Source organism: Bombina bombina, chromosome 2, assembly GCF_027579735.1.
Source record: "Bombina bombina isolate aBomBom1 chromosome 2, aBomBom1.pri, whole genome shotgun sequence".
Taxonomy (NCBI): domain Eukaryota; kingdom Metazoa; phylum Chordata; class Amphibia; order Anura; family Bombinatoridae; genus Bombina; species Bombina bombina.
In genome coordinates this window covers 792623520-792647597 of record NC_069500.1, presented here as the reverse complement: position 1 = coordinate 792647597, position 24078 = coordinate 792623520, and the positions used below count along the sequence as shown (strand labels likewise).

At 39.5% G+C, this 24078-nt stretch overlaps 1 protein-coding gene across 1 annotated transcript in view; it reads right to left on the bottom strand.

Annotated features, from left to right (window-relative positions):
- CRTC1 (CREB regulated transcription coactivator 1) overlaps positions 1–24078 on the bottom strand; it is an 871795-nt gene that overhangs the window by 6003 nt on the left and 841714 nt on the right. The window lies entirely within an intron of this gene.

Genomic DNA, 24078 nt, shown 5'->3' with positions numbered 1-24078 from the left:
GGTTTCTTCTGATGGTTGATGTAAGCTACTGCTGTGGCATTGTCTGTCTGGAAACAGAGATGAGACTCCCTTTTCAACCAAGGCCAAACTTGAAGGGACCTGAAAATTGCAGAGTGTTCTAGATCATGGATGGGTAACCTCTCCTCCCGAGGATCCCACACTCCCTGTGCTGTCAGAAACCCTGAACAGTTCCCCAACCTGAAAGCCTTGCATCTGTAGAGATCACATTCAAGGTAGGATGAGCAAAAGTAGCCCCCTGAATAATAAAACTAATGATCCTGCCACCAAGTTAGAGACTGACTTGTTCTGGTTTCCAAAAATATCCTTTGAGACAGCTGAGTATAATCCCTGCATTATTGATGCAGCATACAAAGCTGAAAAGGCCTCATGTGAAATAAAGCAAATGGAAATGCATCTGAGGCTGCAATCATGAGACCTATTACTTCCATACACAGAGCCACTGAAGGAAAATAGAGACTGAAGGTTCAGACAAACTGACACCAATTTTAACCTTCTCTGCTCTGTTGGAGAAAGACTCATCGATACTGAGTCTATTTGGAAACCCAAGAAAGTTACCTTTGTTCTAGGAACATTGACCCTCCAACTATGCTGTTAAAGAAACAAGAGTCAGTTGGTGTGAGATACTTCTATAGGAAAACATGGTGCTTAAACCAAGATGTCGTCTAGGTATGGAAACACTGCAATATCTTGGGACCTGATCACACACAAAAGGGCACCCAGCACATTCTTGGAGCTGTAGTCAGACCAAATTGAAGAGCAGCAAACTGAAAATGCCTGCCCAGAAACGTAAACTTTAGAAACTGGAAATGATCTCTGTGAATAGAAGGTAAGCATGCTTTAAATCTATTGTGGACATAAATTGACCTTGCTGAACAAAAGGCAGAATAGTCCTTATAGTTTCCATTCTGAAAGATGGAATTCTTACAAACCTGTTCAGAGCCTTTAGATCTAGAACTGGTCTGAAAGTACATTCCTTCTTTGGGACAATGAAGAGATTTGAATAAAATCCCATCCCCTGTTCCTGCAAAAGAACTGGAACAATCACTCCCATAATCCGAGACAGACTGAAGAAAAGCTTGGGCTTTTATAGGATTCCTTGGAACATTGGGCAGATAAAAACCTTCCTCTGGGAGGCCTTGTTCTGAATCATTTTTGATATCCTTGAGAAACAATGTTCCCAACCTAGGGTTCTGAAACAGACTGAAACCAAGCCTCCTGAAAGAGGATTAATCTGCCCCTACCAGAACTGGATTGGGGGCCTCAACTTTAATGCAGTTTTGGTAATAGAGATAGATTTCTTACCATGCTTTGACTTGTTCCAGTTAGCATTAGGTCTCCAGACTGAACCAGTGGATCCTTGCTTTTGAGCAGAAGAGTCAGTTTTCTGTTCCTTATTGTGACAAATGCAAAAAAAAAAAAAAGCTTTGGATTTTCCTCTAGACTTTCTGTCTTTAGGAAGACAAGCCCCTTTATCTTAAGTAACAGTGGAAATAATAGAATCTAAATCAGAACCAAATAACTTACTTCCCTGAAAGGAAAGAGACAACAATCTAGATTTAGACACCATAACAGCATTCCAGGATTTATGCCACAAGGCCCTCCTGGCAAGTACTGCTAAGACATGCTTTTGACATTAGTTATAAGTGACCATATCATACTGTGGTAATGGGTAACTAAACTAGCCCTTCGTGATGACAGAGACAAGAAGAATATTTTTTTATCTTTCAATATATCTGTTTTAAATATTTAGCGTTCATAAGAAATTGTTTATCAATATTTTAAGCCTTGTAGCATTCTAATCCTACTGAGGTATATGATACGATATCTTACAGTGTTCTTCTAGACCTTTATGCACTCTCTGGTATGATTCTTCTAGCTATATGAACTGAGTTCCAGATAGGTCCTATCACTTGTTTGTCTCTGGCCAGTCTTCTTAGGAGTATTATACATCCTGTCCTAGATTTTTTTCTGCTATGGACCTATTTATATATAATAATCTCCAGCCAACTTAATAGCTACAGAATGCATTGGCTCAAACGGAGCCTGCTGCAAAACTTTAAGTACAAGGTTCAAGTTCCAAGGAGGAGCAACAGGTTGAAACACAGGCCTAATAAAAATATTGAACATCTGGCACATCCGCCAGACATTTGTGTAAAAGGACAGTGCAGAAATCTGACCCTTCGGAGAACTGACTGAAAAACCCTTCTCCAGACCTTCCAGGAAAAACAGACAAATTCTAGGAATCCTGACCCTACTTTAAGAGAAGCCCTTCGATTCACACCAATAAAGGTATTTGCGCCATACCTTATGGTAAATTTTATGAGCAACCTGTTTGCGAGCCTGAAGCATGGTATCAATGACTGACTCAGAAAATCCATGCTTAGCCAAAACTAAGCATTCCATCTCCAAGCTTCAGAGAAACTAGATTTGGATGGAGGAAAGGACCCTGAGATAGGAGGTCCTTCCTCAGAGGTAACCTCCAAGGTGGAAGAGATGACATCTTCACCAGGTCCGCAAACCAGATCCTGCGAGGCCATGCAGGAGCTATTAGAATTACAGATGCTCTCTCCTGCTTGACACGAGCAATGACTCGTGGAAGGAGAGCAAAAGGAGAACACAGGTATGCTAGACCAAAAGCCCAAGGAAACGCCAGAGCATCTATCAGGGCGACCTGAGGATCTCTTGACCTTGAATCGTATCTTGGAAGCTTGACGTTCTGATGAAACGCCATCAGATCCAACTCTGGAACCCCCCACCTGAGGGTTATCCTGGTGAACACCTCCTGATGGAGAGTCCACTCCCCGGGATGAAAGGTCTGTCTGCTCAGAAAATCCGCCTCCCAGTTGTCCACTCCTGGAATGTGGATGGCACTTAGGAGACAAGCGTGAGCTTCCGCCCACTGAACAAGGCGAGTCACCTCCTTCACAGCAAGGGAACTCAGAGTTCCTCCCTGGGGGTTGATGAAAGCCACTGAGGTGATGTTGTCCAACTGGACTCTAATAAACCGGGCTAAAAAGACAACTGGGGCCAAGCTATCAAGGCATTGAAGATTGCTCTCAACTCTAAAATGTTTATGGGAAGAGAAGACTCCTCCCGAGTCCACAGGCCCTGAGTTTTTTTTTTTTTTTAAATAACTTTTTATTGAAGTTGAAATGAAGATTTACAAACAAAATTCACCATTGAAATCATATTACATCAGAGAAAGTATCACATTGTCTATAAGCACATATTGGGAACAAAACAAAATGCCCATGTACAGAGAGAATTACAAATCAGATTTTAACATGGTGATAGACAAAAGTTTTAGGTGAAATGGGATAGAACTTCATTTTGTGTTATATTACTGGCAAATGATCTCCATAATATAGAAGTAAACACTCCTGAATATATCTGAATCAAAGTATCAGCCTATGGAGAAATAGCATATGGGTCGGCCACTCTTGGGCCGAAGTATATAGGGGGGAGGGAAAATCAGCGGGCGAGAGCCGCTCAATTAAAGGAGGGGAGGTGGAGGGGCGGAGCCGTTCAGTCACTGCGGTGGAGCTAACAATGAAGTTGAGGTTCAATTATAGTGATAAAATATCTTGACATGCTTTCCTTCATAGCTATATAAATTATTGGTGTGTTATAGATATATACGGTTACATAAACGTTCATAATATAAGCTTTAAACGTACTATAACGAGAGTTGTGCTAACTAGGTTTACAGAGAGCTGTTCGGATATAATTCCTGCTAAAGCTATAGCTGACTGTCTCAGCCGCTGACAGTCCGCTTGCGTAATATAGAGAGATAGTGCAGGGTAACCCCAAAGGGTAACTATAGAGATATATATATATATATAGAAAAATAGTCTGAGCTGATTCTCGGACTAAGCAACTCTGTATGAATCACAAAAAAAGACATCACACATCATACCCATCCTCCAAGCATATACAATTTTGACATGTAACTTATAATTAAACAAACATTACCCCTAAAATGAGATAATAAGAGACTTTTCTGTCAGTAGCGCTAGATTCTGTAGTATAACAGTATACCTTTTGGGTGAATATTAGAGCAGGGCAGATCAAAGAGACACAAATGGGCCCTCTTGCAAGCACAAATAAACACCTATATATAACCATATGTAAGGTGGCAGCACTCTCACAGCCCGCTTATTCTAATACGTAAAGAGGCAAATATTTAAATCTTTCTCAAACTTATATAAAAGTGCAATTTGGGAACACATACATTTTATAAACATTTACTCTTAGTAGGGCTATAGGCAAATATTTCCTAGGAAACCAGTATAGCAAATACATCACTGAACAAGATAATAACGCCATGGTTAAGTAACAATAAACTTATTAGCTGGGGGTCATGAAAAAGAGAAAAAAAAAAAATATATAGAGTGTAAGACTGGGAGCCAGGGTAGGTGGGATAGAGTAACCATATATTAATATAAATGTAAGCCGGGTCAACTTAACCTTGGCACTTAGATAGAAGGGGCAATAAAGCATATTAGAAAATACATGTGTGGTAAATAGCAAAATACTTGTAAGATACAAATATATTACCTATATAACATAGATAGCTGCTTGCTACATGAATGGTAATATAGTATATGGAAGGAGCATGCAAAAGTACTCTTGTCTCTTGTACATAGGTAGTAGGGCTTAAACATTAGTATTATAACACAGAGAGTTGATAGTAATAGAAGTGACCAGATTTCTGCAACCAAGTTTAACAATGTGTAAAATAACAATTGACTTTTAAGTTGTCTCACGAGTCTATCTACTTCTGTTAAATAGAGGTTACAGATTGAATGGATTGAGCATATAATATAAACAGCAGCTACCTCTCAGTATTAAATGAGCCCAACTACTAGACATAATTAAAAATAGAGAGACTTAGCTGAAGCAAATTGAGATAACCCAGGGTCAAGTTAGGTTAGGCTAAGAACATTTAACTACTGGATTAATCTCCTTGAAACATAGGGAGGTGAATAGAACCATCAAAAACAAATCTTATAAAACATATATATGCATATTACATATTAAAAATACAGATAATAATTCTAGAAACCCCTTTACAACTAGTACGGCAGTCAGTTGTACATTGGAGAGCTTAACAATTTACAAAGCTATATGAAAAAGTCTGCTGTCCAACCTCAATTGACTACACTATAATATCTTCAGACAGAAGCAGTGTATAACTAGGGGATTAGTTTGTCTAGAACAAATTAGCTATGCATGTAAATGGATCTAGGCACAGTTAATTAATACTGCGGAGTAACAAGCAATCTGAAAATTAAGTAAAGTGCTGTTTCCTCGTTCAACAGTACATGTTCTCAAATATACCGGCTCAGTCTGTGGAAACTAGCTGTTGTTCTCTATGCCGTTAGCTCAGGAAAGCCGGAGAATCAAGCAGGAATAGGGGAACCTCCCTGGATCCCATGTCAACTCTTTCAGAACAAGCGGGCAATAATAAGTCCACTCAGCCATCTTTGTAGCGATGTGTGCGAACAAAATGTATGCAAGCGTCTCTGACAACCATACTTGGGTAGATGAAAATAGTGAGCCTGCTCCCTAGATTCCATAGTATGGAACCGTGATAACGTCTTGGGGGATCACAAACAGTTAACCACTGGGGATATGTACAGATCAGCTCAGCTGAGCAGGAATATTGCAGGCAAGGCCACATGGTATGTTTACACATAGAAGAAAAGTCCCCTGCGTACCTCTCATATAATGCGATCAGAAAGACATCATATTCTTTAGGCGGGGCATCGGTGAACAGCCCTGTATAAACACAGAAGTTGTCAATGACCAGATCTAGCTCCAGTGACACAGTTAGTACCCGATCCAACCATGATTGTGCTTGTGAATCCGCTACACCAGTAGTAGTTGGTAGCGGGGCTGATAGAAAGTTGGTTTCCCGTTGTTGAGGGCATATCACGACTGTTATGTCAGTAACAGGCTGCAGCGGGCTTGGTGGTATGCATTGTTCCGGTATTATCGCAGTGTTAGGTTCAGGTTTGCTGACTTCGTTGTACGGGTGTTGAGCTGTATTGCCGCCCTCAAGTAGGACATCTGGCTTACCTCCCCCAATAGCTTCCGCAGACCCACGAGCTATAGGCATATCTTGATTCCCGTTCAAGGTTGCTCTGAGTACTGTTACTAAATCGTATCGATGAGCATCTAAAGTGGCCATCATGCCCTGCAGTAGGGATATGACTTGCTGCTCCATAGTGTAATATACGGCTAAGTCTCCTATGTGAGCAAAAGAGTGGTTGTACTCTAAGATGGCGTTGCGCTGCTTACATCTAGCACTGCAGGCCAAAAAGATTCTTATGGCAGCGTATAGTCTAAAATCCTGTTTGCAGAGTCGTTAAATCGTTCATCATACACTCCAGAGCTTGATAACAGTTGGAACTAAAGATAAAGTTCCTTAGTGTGCTCAATTTAGCAAAATATTTAGATAAGCACTAGGAGCTCTATGAAAATGCGTCTCTTTGCATCGGCAGCTGGCTCCGTCCCCCTAGGCCCTGAGTTTTTAACGAGCCCCAGACTGCTCCCCAGCCTAACAGGCTGGCATCTGTGGTCACAATCACCCAGGAGGGTCTCCGGAAGCATGTGCCCTGAGACAGATGATCCTGAGAAATCCACCACAAGAGAGTCTCTTGTTAGAGGATCCAGATCTATCCTCTGAGATAGATCTGAATTGTCTCCGTTCCATTGACTGAGCATGCATAGTTGCAGAGATCTCAGATAGAATCGAGCAAAAGGAATAATGTCCATGGAGACAACCATAAGACCAATTACATCCATGCATTGAGCCACTGATGGATGAACAGTAGACTAGAGAGAGAGAGACATGAAGTGAGAAGTTTGTATTTTCTCACATCCGTCAGAAAAATCTTCATGGGTAGGGAATGTATGATGGTCCCTAAGAAACACACCCTTGTAGCTGGAACAAGGGAACTCTTCTCCAGATTCACTTTCCATCCATGGGAACGTAGAAAAGACAAGATATCTGTATGAGAGTTTTCTAGTTAAAAAGATGACGCTTGAACCAAGATATCTTCCAGGTAAGGTGCCACCGCAATTCCCTGAGACCCGACGACTGGCAAAAGAGCCCCCAGAACCTTTGTGAAAATTCTGGGAGCTGTGGCAAGGCCAAACGGAAGAGTAACAAATTGAAAGTGCATGTCTAGAAAAGCGAATTTCAGGAGCTGGTGATGATCCCTGTGAATGGGAACATGAAAATACGCGTCCTTCAGGTCTATGGTCGTCATGAACTGACCCTCTTGTACCAAAGGAAGAATGGAATGAATGGTTTTCATTTTGAAGGATGGCACCCTGAGAAAATTGTTGGGACATTTTAGGTCTAAAATGGGACGAAAAGTTCCCTCTTTTTTGGGAACCACAAACGGATTTGAATAGAATCCTTGACCCTGTTTCCGTACTGGGAACTGGAACAATTCCCAGGGAGGAAAGGTCCTGAACGCAGCTTAAGAAGGCCTCTCTTTTAACCTGGTCAGTAGATAATCTTGAGAGGATGAATCTGCCCCTGGGAGGACAAGTCTTGAATCCTATACTGTAACCCTGAGATACTATGTCCACAGCCCAAGGATCTGGGACATTGCGTATTCAAGCTTTACAAAAAAAGGAGACTGCCCCCAACTTGATCCAATATCGGACAGGGGGTGGACCCTTTATGCCGATTTAACCAAAGATGAAGGGCTTCTTTGACTGCTTCCCCTTATTCCAAGGCTGATTGGATCTCCAAGAGGACTTGGACTGCTCAGGCTTGGAGGAGGAAGAGGAGAACTTTTGTCCTTTGAAGTTACAAAAAGAACAAAAATTAGTATTTTGGCGCCCCTTAGGTCTATTTTTCTTGTCCTGTGGAAGAAAAGACCCCTTTCCACCTGTAATTTCAGAAATTATCTCCACCAGACCAGGTAAGATAACGAAAGGAGCTTGGACTTGGAGGTAACATCAGCAGACCAAGATTTTAGCCACAGAGCCCTGTGAGCTAAAACAGCTAAGCCAGGCATCTTAGCTCCCAGTCTAATGACTTGCATGTTGGCATCAGAGATAAAGGAATTGGCTACCTTGAGAGCTTTTATCCTGTCTTGGATCTCCTCTAACAAAATCTCCTCTAAAATCAGCTCAAAGCAAGCATCACACCAATAAGATGCTGCGCTTGTTACCGTAGCAATACAAACAGCAGCTTACCATTGTAATCCCTGATGAATGTACATTTTGTTTAATGGGACACTGAACCCATTTTTTTTCTTTTGTGAATCAGATAGAGCATGCAATTGTAAACCGCTTTCTAATTTACTCCTATTAGCAAATGTTCTTCATTCTCTTGGTATCTTTATTTAAAAAGCAAGAATATAAGTTTAGATGCCGAGCCTTTTTGGTGAACAACCTGGGTTGTTCTTGCTGATTGGTGGATAAATTCATCCACCAATAAACCAGTGCTGTCCAGGGTGCTGGACTTTCTTTTTCAAATAAAGATAGCAAGAGAACAAAGAAAAATTGATAATAGGAGTAAATTAGAAAGTTGCTTAAAATTGCATGCTCTATCTGAATCATGAAAGAAAACATTTGGGTTCAGTATCCCTTTAAATAAACCTCCAACTTTGTATCCATGGGATCCTTAAAAGTACAGCTATCCTCTATAAGAATCGTGGTTCTCTTGGCCAGACTAGAAACAGCTCCTTCCACCTTAGGCACAGTGCGCCATGAGTCCCGAATGGAGTCAGCAACAGGAAACATCTTTTTAAAAACGGGAGAAGGGGAAAAGGGTATCCCTGGTTTATCCCATTCCTGTGATATGATCTCCGACGCACGGTCTGAAACAGGAAATACTTCCACGGAAGAAGGAACATCATAGTATTTATTAAGCTTACTAAACGTTTTAGGGTTGACAGCGACAGAAGAGTCGGAGTCGTCTAAAGTAGCCAGTACCTCCTATAGAAGTAAACAAAGCTTTTCAAGCTTGCCCACGTGTAATGCCCGCCCCTTCAATCGCGCGACTGAAGGGGCTGTCAATCACAGAGAGAGCTCTCTGTGATTTTCCCTCCCCACCTCAGAAGTGGTGTAGGGTGTAAGAAGCAGCGGTCTAATGATAATTACATTGCGGGAAGCAGGCTCGCATATTCTTCGTACATGGAGCTCCAAGAAGCTTCTTTGCAAATGTGGTCAACTGAAGCCTCATTCTTGGAAACCCAATCCAGCCTTTCCACTTACCTCTGACGATGAATCAGTTGTGCTTCGAAACGCGTAAGGTGTCTTACTATTAATATTTTTCCGACACCTGCATGTAAAGTGATGGACTTTTATTTGAAGATTTTATCCATTCTTTACACTGTGATTTTAAGACGCTAACAACTAACTTTTTAATTTTACACTGCCTTTATTTATTAAAAGCATATTAAAACTATATTATGCATTAAGCTTATCTTTGAGAAACATTGACAACTGCTGCCAAGTGGGTTCAACTAGACACTGCAAAGTTTCTACCTACTGCTGTAGACTCTGAAGTATGGTCATTGTGGGAAACCTTACCTTCTCCCAAAGAGGGCATTCACTTACCTCATCTGATTGAGTGTATAACATGTGAGTAGATAGTTTGCTCATTTTCCCCAGTCATTATCATTCTGCCTTCTCAAGACGCATTATTGTGAATAATCTCACCCACCATAAGAATTACCATACCTTATGAACTCGCACTGAATATCCTGTGTAAAAGGGCTCTTATGTACATATAGATTTATAAGTTGTTGTATAGAACTTTATTGATGTCTAGAATATAATACCAGAAATTCTGAATATATGATATCTATATCAACACTCACATAATATACATAGAGCCATAACTAAACCTCATTTATTAGAGCCTATTTACTATCATTAGCACTGTGAACTTTCCTTTTTCTGTTCAAATTCTAAACGAATGCCAGGAAAAACCTGGTTTACAAGCCTGTATCTGAATCTCAATAACAGAATCCGGAAACCCTCTCTGCCTAAGAACTAACCATTTAATCTTCATGCAATTAAGTTTAGAGACTTAAGATCAGAATAAAAAAAACAAAAATAGACCTTAAGACAGAAGGTCTGGAAGCAGAGGAATTGGCCAAGGAGGAAAACTGGACATCTGAACCAGATCTGCATACCAAACTCTGCAAGAATCAAGCCGGATCAATCAGAATTACTGATGCTTCCTCTTGCCTGATCATGTTATCTCTCTGGGAAGCAGAACCAGAGGAAAAACATAGGCTAGTTGAAATGACTTTAAAGCCACTAAAGCATCCACAAACACTGCTTGAAGATCCCTGGACCACGCACAGTACCTGGGAAGTTTGTGGCTCAACCTGATCCATCAGATCTCTCTCTAGGAGAGCGCAAAGATCCACTATCTGATTGAAAATATCCAGATGGAGAGCCCATTCTCCTGGATGTATTGACTGATGACTGAAAGAAATCTGCTTCTCAATTGTCCCCTCCCGGGAATATGAACAGCAGAAATTAGACAGCAATTGAAATCTGCCCAAGAAAGAATTTGATAGACTTCCTTCATGGCTAGGGACCTGTGAGTTTCCTCTGATGATTGAAAACAGAAAAAAAAAATCCCTTTTCAACACAGCTCAACTTTGAAGGGGTCTGTAAATTACAGAGAGTTCTAGTACATTTATAGGTAACCTCGCCTTGTGCTCTCTAAGACCCCCAGTAAGGCCCCCAACCTAAAAGATTTGCATCTATAGTGATCATAGACCAAGTAGGAAGGGAAAAAGAAGCCCTGTGCATAATAAGCGGATGATCCAGATGCCAAGACAGAGACTGACTTGTTCTGCATTTTAGATTAATCCTTTGAGATAGCTGAGTATGATCCCTGCACCATTGCCAAAGCATATAAAGCTGAAGAGGCCTTGTGGAAACATGCAAACAGAATAGCATCCGAAGCCGCAATCATGAGAGCTAACACTTCCATACAGAGACCAACTGATGGAAAAGAAACACACTGCAGGTTTAGACAGGCAGAAACTAGCTTCAACCTTATTTGATCTGTCAAAGAAAGTGTCATGGAAACTCAATCTATCTGAACCCCAAGAAAAATAACTTTTGTCTGAGAAACCAGCAAACTATTTGGAAAATTGATTTTCCAACCATGTTGTTGAAGGAACAATAGCTTACTGGTGTGAGTTTTGCTAAGTGAAAGGATGGAGCTTGAAACAAGATATCATCCAGGTAAGGAAACACTGGGTACTCAAAACCTTTCAGAATATTCTGGGATCTGTGGTCAGGCCAAATGGTAGAGCAACAAACTAAAAGTGTTTGTCTAGGAATGCAAAGCTTAGAAACTGAAAATGTTAACTATAAAAATGTTCACTGGAACATGAAGGTAAGCATCCTTTAAATCTATTGTGGACATAAACTGACCTTGCTGAACAAATGGCAGAATAGTCCGAATAGACTCCATTTTGAAAGTAGGAACACTAAGAATGTTGTTCAGAGCCTATATATCCAGAACTCTTTGGAAGAGTGAAGAAGTTGGAGTAATACCTCATTCCCTGTTTCAACAACGGAACAGGAACAATCACTCCCATAGATTCTAGATCCAAAACAGACTGAAAAAAAATGCTGAGCCTTCACATGACTTCTCAGAGAACTGGACAGAACAAACCTTGCCCTGGGAGGCTTTGTTCTGAAACCTATTCGATAACCCTGAGAGACTACATTTAGAACCCAGGGATCCTGAACAGAATGATACCAAGCTTCCTGAAAAAGACGTAATCTGCCCACTACCAAAGCCTCTGGATCGGGGGTCACACCTTCATGCAGACTTGGCTGAAGGAGTAGATTTCTTGGACAGCTTAGACTTAGTACCAGTTAGAACCCGACTTCCAAACGAAATCAGAAGAGACCTGGTTCTGAGTGAAGAAATCCGATTACTGTGCCCTGCTCTGATGAAAGGAACAAAATGATTAGGTGTTTTAAAAACGTACCTTTGGACTTCTTGTCTTGAGAAAGCAAAGCCCCTTTACCTCCAGTAACAGTATAGATAATATAATCCAAACCAGAACCAAACAACATATTTCCCTGAAAAGAAAGATAAAAGCTTGGATTTAGCTGGGCGTGTCCGGGCAGCAGCAATATTAGGTTGCAATATTAGAAGCTCTAAGGAAACACAAGATAAACCACCGATTATCTATTCATAATCACAGCATTTTCATAAGATAATACGGGATACTACATTTATAGCCTGTACTGACTGGAATTATACCAAATACATCGTATTTTCATTTTCTGGGGCCTGATCCGAAATGCTGAGGCCTTTAACGGCGGCTACTATATGAGACCTCGGCACCCCACCCCAGGGTTAAGCAGCTCTTGATCTGCTATTATCTATTCTACCGCTGCTTTTAGTGGACGCATTCATTATCTAACAATACATCCACTTATCACAACTGCCATCTCAGTATGGACCATTAAAACATTTTATCAAATTGTCAGGGTCTCACTGGAGGATCTGGAGCGGAAGCTGAATGTACAATTTGATGACCTTTTCTAGTCCCTACACTCAGATGATCCAGCCAACGCTGTAAGCTCGAGGTTAATTGCGGATGTAGAGGCCACACAGCTCTAATCTCTACCACTCTCCTCATAGACCCTGCAGTTGTATTGCACTGCAGCACACCGATCTAGTTGGGCCCTAGCCGTTCTAGTGGCTTAAAATCAGATACTCTACGGCAAAGAAGATCGCCAGACCGGCTTCTCCTACAACAGGCCGGGGAGTTCCTAGATACATTGGGATCTTGGTCTGTTAGGGACATAAAGGCCCTAAGTGAGATGCCTTTAGGGAACAATTCTGCACAACTAATCAGTCGGCTGCTTTCGGAGAGATTATGGGCAGGTCGGAAAGCCTTAAAGTTCACAGCCTGCAAGCATTATGGAGTCATATACTCTGAAACAGACACTCTGAAAGATTATATTAACCCTCAGAAGAGTGGAGTGGGTTAATAATCTTTTTGTATTAAGACACTAGTCTGGGGTTTGTGTTATTTTCAGCAGAACTGAATGTGTGCTTGCTAGCTCCCCAGACACAAGCAGTAAGTTCACTTTGCTGCATTGCAGATCACATACAGTTTTTCTTTACTCATATGTAGCTATGTTGGGTGGACTTTGTTTTTCATGCTGTTTTATTTCGCAGGACTGGCTCTACTGGATGTATATCAATGTATTATTGTGTAGCATGTTACTTGAAACTAGTAGCGTGGTGTAATATCTGCTCTGCATGTAAGAAATGTTTACCAGGCAGGTAGTTATAAATTCTCTCATATTATGTACAAACATATTATGACTTTTCAGTGCTCCAACATACCTAATATTTTAGATTTGCTGTCTACGTCTATGTAGTAATGGCTCATATTTTAAAGTATCTTAATAGTACTTACCTATTATAGTTACCTACTAACACACACCTAGAGTCCTTGAAGCAATATGCCCTATATACTAAACTTCCATTGCCAGGAACTTTCTGTGAGCTCCCATTCCCATTTAGATTTACCCTCTATAGAGCCCTCAATATCATTCTTATTGTGGTTGTTCTTAAACTGGACATTGTCATAAATGGCATTTACTTTAACCTATGAATTAAATACAGCATACCTTAGCCTAGTTATGAGTTGTCTGTACTGAGACCTATAGACATAAATACCTATTTACGTGGATGTTACTCTTTGTTATTCTAGATACTACTAATACCGCTATTATCATATATTCTAGCTGTTAAATCAATATATTAATGCTGCCCAAAGATTCATTGTAACGTGTACTTATTATGTAATTGTGTCATGCCCAAGGGTGGACTTCTATCACTCTAGTTTCGTATACTTTTCAAATTTTATGTCAGTTGCTAATTCATTCCTATATATTATAAGGTCCAAAAGTGACCACAATATAGACTAACTTCCCTTGCTCCTGAACCATGTGACTAGCAGGGCCCAAGAGTAACCCCTTATATAATATAGGGAACATTTGCTAATACACAAAACCAAGGTTTCATTCTTATTTGTCCAAATTTATTTAAAGCACACACACTAGCTGGGGTTTAAATCATAATTTGTCATGGTTCGTGCTTATTTTAGCTTGCATGTCTATACAGGTTATGGAATTGCAGCTCTCCTGTATATCATACCATGGAAATGATGTGAAACTATAGCCTCTGTAATTCATGTTTGTTGTTTATTCATGTATTTCATAAGAAAATTGCTTATACTCTGCCATTGTAACACTAGTGTGCATGGACATATATTGTATGCTATATTTGTTTGTTTTACCTCAATAAAAATGATTAAACATAAAAAAAAAACAAAAAAACAAACAAACTTGGATTTGGCAACGATAGAAGCAGACCAAGACTGTCAACATAATTTCCTTCTGGAAAGTACTGTCAACAACATACGTTTAGCATTAATCTAAATGATGTCAAAAACAGCACCACAAATTAAAGTATTAACACATTTAAGCAACCCTAAAAAGTTTTAAAAAGTATGTATTAGATTCCTTAAAAAAAGAAGCCAGTAAAATTTTTTTTTTTTCTTAAATCTTGCAGAAGGATTAAAAGGAATACCTGGCTTAACCCATTCTCTAATTTGCAAAATGTGAAAAACTGGCACTACATCCACAACCCCTTTGCCTAGTATGCTGGGATTCCCCCTTAGTAATCCCAAAGAAACTCAAGAGTGGAATAGAAGGATGAATACTGGCGATAGTAACTAGCTGTATAAAAACACTAACCACTAGACTTGACTGTATTCTACAAACTATTACAGATGATAGCACGATTAGTGCTCTTACTATATATATTACTTTTTTATCCCACATGAATTGTGTATAGATATACCGGACGTCCTATTTTGTATTGTTTTTTTAGCTTGTGTCAACACAATTTTATTTTGTCAATTCATATTACCTAGTAAATGTATTTATACTTGTTATTTTGCATATTCGGGTTGTTATTCAAATTCTTTATTGTTCTATCACTTTTAATCATTGCGAACACATTTTTTATTTTTATTTTATTGCATAGCATTCCTTAACCCATTCTCTAGAAATGATCTCAGAGACTGCATCAGAAATAGGAAACACTTGAGGAGATTTAACCTTAGGTTTAAAAACAGTATCTAAACAATTAAAAGACTTATCCCCGTCTACTTTAGGATCTCAGAAGTAGAACCCTGATCATCAGAAAAAAAACTCTCCCTCTGAGGACTCAGCAGGCAACCAGAAACATTAACTTCAGCAGGCTTAATGTTAGTAGAAGGTAAATTCTGAACTGATATTTTACCTTTACTTAAAGAAGGCCAACATTCCAGACACCGTTGATCGAATAAAGTCCTTAAAGGGACATTGTACACTAGATTTTTCTTTGAAGAAATGTTTTGTAGATGATCCATTTATATAGACCAACTGGGATGTTTTTGTAAAAATATATAGTTTTGCTTATATTTTTTTAATAACATTGTGCAGATTTTCAGACTACTAACCAAGCCCCAAAGTGTGTTTACAGACTACTGCTGGCTCCTGTTTGTTTAATCTGTCTTTTCACATGCAGGGAAGGGGGGGTTCTGCTCTCAGCCCCTTTGATTGGGTGTTCCAGCAAACCTCATCAACAGTGCTGAACTTGATGCTTCTAAGTAAGTTTTTAAAAGGGTTTATACTGGATTTTTAGATCAGTATCTGTGCATATTCTTCTTTATAGTAGTGTCTATTACATGCAGTTATATGAAAATTGGTGTATACTGTCCCTTTAACTCCAAGATCCAAATCTGAAGAATTCTCTTGTAAGTAACAAACAGAAGGAGCAATAATACCTTTAGAAGCAAGAGCAGCATAAGACTGGTCGGAATGCTTTAAAACATTAAAGGGACATTAAACACTTTGAGATGGTAATATAAAAACATAATTTATGTAAGAACTTACCTGATAAATTCATTTCTTTCATATTGGCAAGAGTCCATGAGCTAGTGACATATGGGATATACAATCCTACCAGGAGGGGCAAAGTTTCCCAAACCTCAAAATGCCTATAAATACACCCCTCACCACACCCACAATTCAGTTTAACGAATAGTCAAGCAGTGGGGTGATAAAGAAAGAAGTAGAAAGCCTCAACAAAGGAAATTTGGAAATAATTGTGCTTTATACAAAAAATCATAACCACCATAAAAAGGGTGGGCCTCATGGACTCTTGCCAATATGAAAGAAATGAATTTATCAGGTAAGTTCTTACATAAATTATGTTTTCTTTCATGTAATTGGCAAGAGTCCATGAGCTAGTGACATATGGGATATCAATACCCAAGATGTGGAGTCTTCCACTCAAGAGTCACTAGAGAGGGAGGGAATAAAATAAAAACAGCCATATTCCGCTGAAAAAATAATCCACAACCCAAAAAATAAGTTATTTTGACTTTTGAAAGAAAAAAACTTAAATCAAAAAGCAGAAGAATCAAACTGAAACAGCTGCCTGAAGAACTTTTCTACCAAAAACTGCTTCAGAAGAAGCAAATACATCAAAATGGTAGAATTTAGTAAATGTTTGCAAAGAGGACCAAGTTGCTGCTTTGCAAATCTGATCAACTGAAGCTTCATTCTTCAGAGCCCACGAAGTGGAGACTGATCTAGTAGAATGAGCTGTAATTCTCTGAGGCGGGGCTTGACCCGATTCCAAATAAGCTTGATGAATCAAAAGTTTCAACCAAGAAGCCAAGGAAATAGCAGAAGCTTTCTGACCTTTCCTAGGACAAGAAAATAAAACAAATAAACTGGAAGTCTTCCTGAAATTTTTAGTAGCTTCCACATAATATTTCAAAGCTCTTACCACATCCAAAGAATGTAAGGATCACTCCAAAGAATTCTTAGGATTAGGACACAAAGAAGGAACAGCAATTTCTCTATTAATGTTGTTAAAATTCACAACCTTCGGTAAAAATTGAAAAGAAGTCCGCAAAACTGCCTTATCCTGATGAAAAATCAGAAAAGGAGACTCACAAGAAAGAGCAGATAGCTCAGAAACTCTTCTAGCAGAAGAAATAGCCAAAAGGAACAACACTTTACAGGAAAGTAGTTTAATGTCCAAAGAATGCATAGGCTCAAATGGAGGAGCCTGTTAAGCCTTCAGAACCAAATTAAGACTCCAAGGAGGAGAAATTGATTTAATGACAGGCTTAATATGAACTAAAGCCTGTACAAAACAGTGAATATCAGGAAGAATAGCAATCTTTCTGTGAAATAAAACAGAAAGAGCAGAGATTTGTCCTTTCAAGGAACTTGCAGACAAACCCTTATACAAACCATCCTGAAGAAACTGTAAAATTCTAGGAATTCTAAAAGAATGCCAGGAGAATTTATGAGAACACCATGAAATGTAAGTCTTCCAAACTCTATAATAAATCTTTCTAGAAACAGATTTACGAGCTTGTAACATAGTATTAATCACTGAATCAGAGAAACCTCTATGACTTAGAACTAAGCGTTCAATTTCCATACCTTCAAATTTAATGATTTGAGATCCTGATGGAAAAACGGACCTTGAGATAGTAGGTCCGGCCGTAACGGAAGTGGCCAAGGCGGACAACTGGACATCCGAACCAGATCCGCATACCAAAACCTGTGTGGCCATGCTGGAGCCACCAGCAACACAAAAGACTGTTCCATGATGATTTTGGAGATCACTCTTGGAAGGAGAACTAGAGGCGGAAAGATGTAAGCAGGTTGATAACACCAAGGAAGTGTCAGCGCATCCACTGCTTCCGCCTGAACATCCCTGGACTGGACAGGTATCTGGGAAGTTTCTCGTTTAGATGAGAGGCCATGAGATCTATCTCTGGAAGCCCCCACATCTGAACAATCTGAGAAAACACATCTGGATGGAGAGACCACTCCCCTGGATGTAAAGTCTGACGGCTGAGATAATCCGCCTCCCAATTGTCTACGCCTGGGATATGCACCGCAGAGATTAGACAGGAGCTGGATTCCGCCCAGGCAAGTATCCGAGATACTTCTTTCAAAGCTTGGGGACTGTGAGTCCCACCCTGATGATTGACATAAGCCACAGTTGTGATATTGTCTGTCTGAAAACAAATGAACGGTTCTCTCTTTAGTAGAGGCCAGAACTGAAGAGCCCTGAGAATTGCATGGAGTTCTAAAATATTTATTGGTAATCTCGCCTCTTGAGATTTCCAAACCCCTTGTGCTGTCAGAGATCCCCAAACAGCTCCCCAACCTGAAAGACTCGCATCCGTTGTGATCACAGTCCAGATTGGGCGAACAAAAGAAGCCCCTTGAACCAAACGATGGTGATCTATCCACCATGTCAGAGAGTGTCGTACATTGGGATTCAAGGATATTAATTGTGATATCTCTGTATAATCCCTGAACCATTGATTCAGCATACAAAGCTGTAGAGGTCTCATGTGAAAACGAGCAAAGGGGATTGCGTCCGATGCTGCAGTCATGAGACCTAAAACTTCCAAGCACATAGCCACTGAAGGGAATGACTGAGACTGAAGGTGCCGGCAGACTGCAACCAATTTTAAACGACTCTTGTCTGTTAGAGACAGAGTCATGGACACTGAATCTATCTGGAAGCCTAAAAAGGTGACCCTTATCTGAGGAATCAAGAAACTTTTTGGTAAATTGATCCTTCAACCATGTTTCCGAAGAAACAACACTAGTAGATTCGTGTGAGATTCTGCAGTATGTAAAGACTGAGCTAGTACCAAGATATCGTCCAAATAAGGAAACACCGCAATACCCTGTTCTATGATTACAGATAGTAGGGCACCCATAACCTTTGAAAAGATTCTTGGAGCTGTTGCTAGGCCAAATGGAAGAGCAACAAATTTGTAGTGCTTGTCTAGAAAAGAGAATCTCAGAAACTGAAAGTGTTCTAGATGAATCGGAATATGAAGGTATGCATCCTGCAAGTCTATTGTGGACATATAATGTCCTTGCTGAACAAAAGGCAGAATAGTCCTTATAGTCACCATCTTGAAAGTTGGTACTCTTACATAACGATTCAAAATTTTCTGATCCAGAACTGGTCTGACAAATTTTCTTTCTTTGGTACAATGAATAGGTTTGAATAAAACCCCAAACCTTGTTCCTGAATTGGAACTGGCATGATTACCCCTGAAGACTCCAGGTCTGAAACACACTTCAGAAAAGCCTGAGCTTTTACTGGATTTACAGGGAGGCGTGAGAAAAAATCTTCTCACAGGAGGTCTTACTTTGAATCCTATTCAATACCCTTGAGAGACAATGCTCTGAATCCAATGATTTTGGAAAGATTTTATAAAACAATCCTTGAAAAACCTTAATCTGCCCCCTACCAGCTGAACTGGAATGAGGGCTGCACCTTCATGCGGACTTAGGGGCAGACTTTGGTTTCCTAAATGGCTTGGATTTATTCCAATTTGAGGAAGGCTTCCAACTGGAAGCAGATTCCTTGGGAGGAGGATTGAGTTTTTGTTCCATATTCTGACGAAAGGAACGAAAACGGTGAGAAGCCTTAGATTTACCCTTAGGTTTTTTATCCTGAGGCAAAAAAACTCCTTTTCCTCCAGTGATAGTTGAAATAATAGAATCCAACTGAGAACCAAATAAATTATTACCTTGGAAAGAAAGAGATAGCAATCTAGATTTAGATGTCATATCAGCATTCCAAGATTTAAGCCACAAAGCTCTTCTAGCTAATACAGCTAAAGACATGGATCTAACATCAATTTTGATAATATCAAAATTTGCATCACAAATAAAATGATTAGCATGTTGCAATAAGCGAACAATGCTAGATATGTCAGAATCCAATTCATGTTGCGCTAAATTTTCCAACCAGAAAGTTGATGCAGCCGCAACATCACCCAAAGAAATAGCAGGTCTGAGATGACCTGAATATAAATAGGCCTTCCTTAGATAAGATTCAAGTTTCCTATCTAAAGGATCCCTAAAGGAAGTGCTATCTTCCATAGGAATAGTGGTACGTTTAGCAAGAGTAGAAATAGCCCATCAACTTTGGGGACCTTTTCCCAAAACTCTATAGATTTTGCTGGTAAAGGATACAATCTCTTAAACCTTGAAGAAGGAATAAAGGAAGTACCTGGCTTATTCCATTCCCTAGAAATCATATCAGAAATAGCCTCAGGAATGGGGAAAACACCTGGGGAAACCACAGGAGGTTTAAAAACAGCATTTAAACGTTTATTAGACTGAACGTCAATAGGACTGGTTACCTCAATATCCAAAGTAATTAACACTTCTTTTAATAAAGAACGCATATACTCTATTTTAAATAAATAAGTAGATTTGTCAGTGTCAATATCTGAGGAAGGATCTTCTGTTTCAGATAGATCTTCATCAGAAGAGGATGAATTATTATGTTGTTGGTCATTTGAAATTTCATCAGCTAAATGAGAAGTTTTAAAAGACCTTTTACGTTTATTAGAAGGTGGAAATGCAGACAAAGCTTTCATAATAGAATCAGAAACAAATTCTTTAAAATTTACAGGTATATCATGCACATTAGAAGTTGAAGGAACTGCAACTGGCAATGTACTATTACTGATAGAAACACTATCTGCATGTAAAAGTTTATCATGACAACTATTACAAATGACAATCGGTGGAATAATTTCTACAATTTTACAAGAAATGCACTTAGCTTTGGTAGAGCCGATGTCAAGCAGCAATGTTCCAGCAGAAACTTCAGAGGCAGTATCAGATTGGGACATCTTGCTCAATATAAGAGAAAAAACAACATATAAAGCAAAATTATCTATTTCCTTAAATGGCAGTTTCAGGAATGGGAAAAAATGCAAGAGCATAGGCCTCTTGATAGAAAAGAAAGCAGGAGGCAAACAACAATGGGGTATTGAAATAATGAAGAAAAATTGGCGCCAAGTATGACGCACAACGTAACGTAAACTTTTTTGGCGCCAAAAATGACCGGAAATGACACACTTGCGTCACTAATGACGCCGCCGTGTGAAAGGTCTCGGCGTCCCGTATGACGCCGGAAATGACGAAGTTGCGTTAAAAACGTATTTTTCCGCGCCAAAAAAGTTCGCGCCAAAAATGACGCAATAAAGTCTAACATTTGACGCACCCGCGGGCCTAATACCCGCAAATGCAAAAAGTAATCAAATTGAAAAAGACTAAACCCCAGGTAAGAAATAAATTTCTTAAAGTGTTTATATTCCCAAATATGAAACTGACAGTCTGCAGAAGGAAATACATGAACCTGACTCATGGCAAATATAAGTACAATACATATATTTAGAACTTTATATAATTCCATAAAGTGCCAAACCATAGCTGAGAGTGTCTTAAGTAAATGAAAACATACTTACCAAAAGACACCCATCCACATATAGCAGATATCCAAACCAGTACTAAAACAGTTCTTTAGTAGAGGTAATGGTAAATTTGAGAGTATATCGTCGATCTGAAAAGGGAGGTAGGAGATGAATCTCTACGTCCGATAACAGAGAACCCATGAAAAAGACCCCTGTTAGAGAAATCATCGTATTCAATAGGTGATACTCCCTTCACGTCCCTCTGACATTCGCTGTACTCTGAGAGGAATCGGGCTTCAACAATGCTGAGAAGCACATATCAACGTAGAAATCTTAGCACAAACTTACTTCACCACCTCCATAGGAGGCAAAGTTTGTAAAACTGAATTGTGGGTGTGGTGAGGGGTGTATTTATAGGCATTTTGAGGTTAGGGAAACTTTGCCCCTCCTGGTAGGATTGTATATCCCATATGTCACTAGCTCATGGACTCTTGCCAATTACATGAAAGAAATGATAAATTGTATATAATAAAACAACTCTGCAATATACTTTCATTATTTATTTTGTCCTCTTTGCCTGTAATACCATTCTGAAATTGTGAGCTTTTCAGTTCCTGTTAGAAATGGAATGCAGAACACTGTTAAATCCAGCACAACCATTGGCTGCACACTCTAGTGACCTATTTATAACTGACCCTAATTGGCCACAGCAGAGAAGGTAACACAAGTTACAACATGGCAGCTCCCAGTGTTTTATAGACACTAAAACTTTACACTTATTTTGTCACTTTTTAAACAACTAATGAAACTTTAAAACATACATCTACATGTTAGTCATGGACTAATCTTTTCTTTGAATGCATCATTCTATCTAGCATGTATTTAGTGTTTGATGTCCCTTTAATAGATTCATGGTATAAGTTTGCTGGAGGTAAAACCTCAGCCTGTTTACAATACAAAACACTTAGCACTGGTAGGAAAGTGTTCAGATGACACAGCTTCTAAGGTAGATTTAATATCCCCATTAAAATAGCTCTTGAGGAAAGGGAAACACTTACCTCCTCTGAAAGTAGCTCTGAAAAAAAAAACCAATCTTGCAAAAAGAGGCAGTAAGATTTACGACATGCAACATCCACAAAGCGTACAAAAGAATACAGAGAGCGCACACCAACTTGATGTTATATAAAGGAAATAAAAGAGGCAAATGTACCATATCACGCTGACACTCACAGACTCGAAAGCCGACGTGCGTTAAAAAAATGTACCGCACGTGAAACCAAGCGTGTGTTTAAGAATATACGCAAAAAACCTTTGCTGATAAGCATATATATATGAATGAAACATTGATGTGCTTTAAAAACACATAAAAAGTACTTTTTTAAATTGGGAATTACCAAAATACATAAAACATTCCAAAGGCTATATTCATATAAAACAAATATATAATAAAATAACCTAAGAGGCTTATAGAGTGCCAAATAATAAAAAATATAGTACTTACCAATAGGCACCCTGCTACAGAAAAAAACAGTAGGGAGCCAAACTAGTGCTGAAACATAACAGCAGAAGATCTGGAATAGGAGTATATCGATGACCCAACGGACAAGTCCTTGCGACACCATGGAAGCCTTGTGACTAAATGCCAAAAGGTGAAAAATATGCCACTACTCATACTCCAAATACATACCTCCTCCAAAATCTGTACTCTGAAGGGAAATGGGCCTCAACTCAATCTACGAACCCCTCTCACTGAAGAATCAAACAGTACATCTTCATTCTTCACCTTCCGCCAGGAGAGGCAAAGACAACACTGAGTTGCCAGTGAGGTGAGAGGATTTTATAGAACTTTTGGGGTTTGAGAATCTTTGCCTCCTCCTAGTAGCAGGGAAGAGTAATTCCCAGGAGTAATGGACTATGGACTCTCACCACCTGTATGAAAGAAACTCCTTTACTGATTCAGCAAATACAAAACCTGGAAGATGAGTTCTCATTCAACCCAAAACACCTAGTGCTATTTATTGCACTTGTCTGTCCAACAGGAAAGACACATGGCACTGGAGAAGTGAGATAAGCTATGCACAAGTGTTCATGGTTGGTGACTGGTCAGAAAGTTGCCTAAATGGTTTCAGTGAGGTAAACCCACTTGTCTAGCTCAAGCAGTGTGAAAAATCTGCACAGGTGCAAGCTCAACCATTAATTCATGCAGTCCCAGACCTAGCACAGTAGGGTAGCATGATGACAGTTTTGCTGAAAAACAGCATGGAGGACTGTAGCCACATAGAGGAGTGCTCATCTGTTCCTCACTGCTTCAGGATAAAGATAGAATGTCCTGGTAAAGGGAAATAATACGTATACTGAAGTTAAAGGTTTTAATACACTTATCTGTTTCAACACCAAACAAACTCCTTATAAATAGTATACAATCAACTGTAAGTCAAGGGTGTATCATAAACTGGATTGAACTAAGATTGATCCAGTTAATACAGGCTACAATAGGACAAAAAACATGAATGCAAAGCCTAAACAATGAATGTGCTAGAACATACTACGGCACACTCTGTACCTGCTTCTACAATATTATGCTGTTTAACTGAGGCTATTTGAAAGAACACCACAGTACAAAGTACTCTTGTGTGATTGACCCCTCATGGCCATAGCCAGTCTTGATGATGTAGGTCACAGGATAGCTGGACCTTTGCTGAAG